At 46.1% G+C, this 2631-nt stretch overlaps 1 long non-coding RNA gene across 1 annotated transcript; it reads right to left on the minus strand.

The window, feature by feature from the left end:
- Positions 1-229: 229 nt before the first annotated feature.
- Positions 230-1948, minus strand: LOC127295151 (uncharacterized). The gene is made up of 2 exons (XR_007847578.1): positions 1512-1948; positions 230-386 (listed from the first exon to the last, which is right to left on the minus strand). It is a non-coding gene; the product is annotated as an uncharacterized lncRNA (long non-coding RNA).
- Between the last annotated feature and the right edge of the window lie 683 nt (positions 1949-2631).

The raw sequence follows: 2631 nt of genomic DNA on the forward strand, positions 1-2631 counted from the left end.
TTCGTAGCTCTGATTCATCAACCGGATGGATCAGAATTCGTCAACTAAGCATGGCTAAGCATATTCGATATAATGGCTCTAGCGATGCACACATAGCTCAAACCTAGTCTTGCTGGGAGCAGTGGATCAGAGTATTAGGCTACAAGGATGGTAAATGCAACACACATAGGATAACTATATCTGCCGATAAAACATATTGGAATCGTATGCAATCTGTAGGAACCAGAAGTAAAAGCATTTTGAAATCATAATATGAACCAGGCTAGGGCTTGCCTTTGTCCCTGACAAACCAATATGGATATTTGAAGATCCCATGCTTGAATTGTTCGTCGGTGGACAGACATTGACCTTCGGTGTTGTCGATCTTCATCGTCTCGGCAGTTGCTCTATCGATCGCGAAGAAGCGAACACCGGAAAAGTAAAGGAACAATCAACACATGGCATCGATGCAATGCGCATACAAGAATGATGATATGACATGTTAATTAGGTACTGAAATAACCCTAAGACATCATCAATTTAATTGAGGTTCGACGAAATTAGGGTTAGCAGTTCCGGAGCCTCAAAGGGGTACAATTAGTTCTTCTAAAACAACTAGGATTTAAAGTTGTTTATCAATGCATGATTTTGTAACCAAAATATAGATCTTATTTTTCTGAAAATTTTGATATATTATACATATTTTTCTAATTTAAAATGATTAAGTTATGAATTTTACAAGTTCCGGTATTTTCTGAAAACGAAAAAGCAGGATACGAAATTGGTATTTTAAACTCTCTGAAACGATGCTCACGAATTATCACTGAGTTTAGATGTTAGTACTGTAGAGTTTTAACTAAAGTATGGGTAGAGGAACTAGTTCAAACACCAAACCAAACTGATGGTTTCGTGGCTCTAGATCTTCTCCTAAGGAACCTGGTCATAGACGTTGAAAAGAACTAGTACTTTGAACCGATGGCTTTTGGTGAATTAGGAGATAGTATGGTTCAGTTTGGCAGATATTTGCACAACCGAAAATGGGGTTTCAGTAGGAGATAAACAAAGCAGTAGTAAATGTATTCAGGAAGTGGTCATTTTGGTTCTTTGCTACCAGAATGAGGACATCAGACTAGCTGAAGTCCAGATATTCGTGTACGTTGATGAATTAAACCAGGAGACCACTCACGTAGTGGCTACCTCTAGGCTGGAGCCAAAGAGAAGGATTCCAAACTGAAACGAACTATGTACTGTACTGCAGTTCTCACTTCGTCAAACTTAACTTCGCTGTAGCGCTCTTTCTCTCTAGTCGTGAATGGACACGGCGATTGAGTGCAAACGAGGATGCAGTATGGTGCGCGTTGGATGCGGCTGAGCACGGCAAACCAGATGGAGGCGAAGCCACTCGCAAATGGTTGCTGGAGGCTTGCAGGCAGCAGGGCCGAGCAGCGGCGGACGGACATGCACGACGCGGCCGGCGATGCTACAGGGAGCTAGGGAGATAACGGGAAGGTCCGGGAGGACCGTGGCCTCACCACGAGCGCGACGGTGCGGTCGGTGACGACGGGGGACGCCGGACGGCGCCGAATCGACGGCGGCGAGCAGCGGCCGTGGTCGGGGAAGACGCGGACGGCAGCGTCGATTGGGGCCTCCCCTCGTCGATTCCTTCGACGGGGAGGAGCAGAAGGAGGAGGCGGAGCCGGTGGTGGTGGCGGTTGGGCGCGGGGGTGGCCGGAACGGCGGCGCGAAGCGGCGTCTGCCGGCGGCCAGGGTTTGGCTCGGCGCGCTCGCAGAGAGAGGAGGAGAGAGCCAGGAAAGGGAGAGGATACGGACGAGCTGAGGGGGAGAGGCGTCGTGGCGTTCTTATCCCCTCGAGGGGCTTCGGCGGCGGCGGACATCTCCCCGCCGGGATCGACGGTCGGAGCGGCCACACGCAGGTGCCTGCCTGCGTGGTGGAAGAAGACAAGGTCATTTTGCCCAAAGGCCCTTGAGAATTGGGGTTTTCCAGGAAAAGGTAAAAACAGGGCAAAACTTCAGTTCTATTTGTTATTTTACAAACTTTTAAAGCGTCAAACTATCTCAAAACTTTATGAAAATATTTAGTGGCATTTTGGGAAGGCCCACATATTTTAGTTTTGAGGTTTTGAACATTTGAGATGGTTTAAAAACATAGGGAGAGATTTGCACGCATTACGGTTTCCAAATTATTTCGGTAATGCAATTTTCTTAGGAAAAATACATGATGCTCATGACGCACAAACAACCCTAATTAGGTTTAGCTAAAAGAGGAATGTTACAGATCTATCCCCCTTAAAAGAATCTCGTCCCGAGATTCCAAGGTAGGAATAGAGAAGGTAACAAGAACTACACCGGTCTTCAACGATATTGTCGATACCACGACAATCTTCCTTCTTGAAGAGGTTGATCCATGACATCATGAAGAAGTTGATCCACAACACCATGAAGAGCTCTTCATTTGCTTTCTTCACTCTAAAGGAAAGAGGGAATGACACGGGACGGTGGATCTTTAGAAGATCGAGCATCTCATGGTAAACTCATGGAAGGAGTGTTGAAAAATAACTCTTGAGTTAACAAACATGAAACACGTCAAGGTAGCGGAGGAGACGAAAGAAGTTTCAAATTTTGGTAGACAAT

The sequence above is a fragment of the Lolium perenne genome, chromosome 4 (assembly GCF_019359855.2).
Source record: "Lolium perenne isolate Kyuss_39 chromosome 4, Kyuss_2.0, whole genome shotgun sequence".
Taxonomy (NCBI): domain Eukaryota; kingdom Viridiplantae; phylum Streptophyta; class Magnoliopsida; order Poales; family Poaceae; genus Lolium; species Lolium perenne.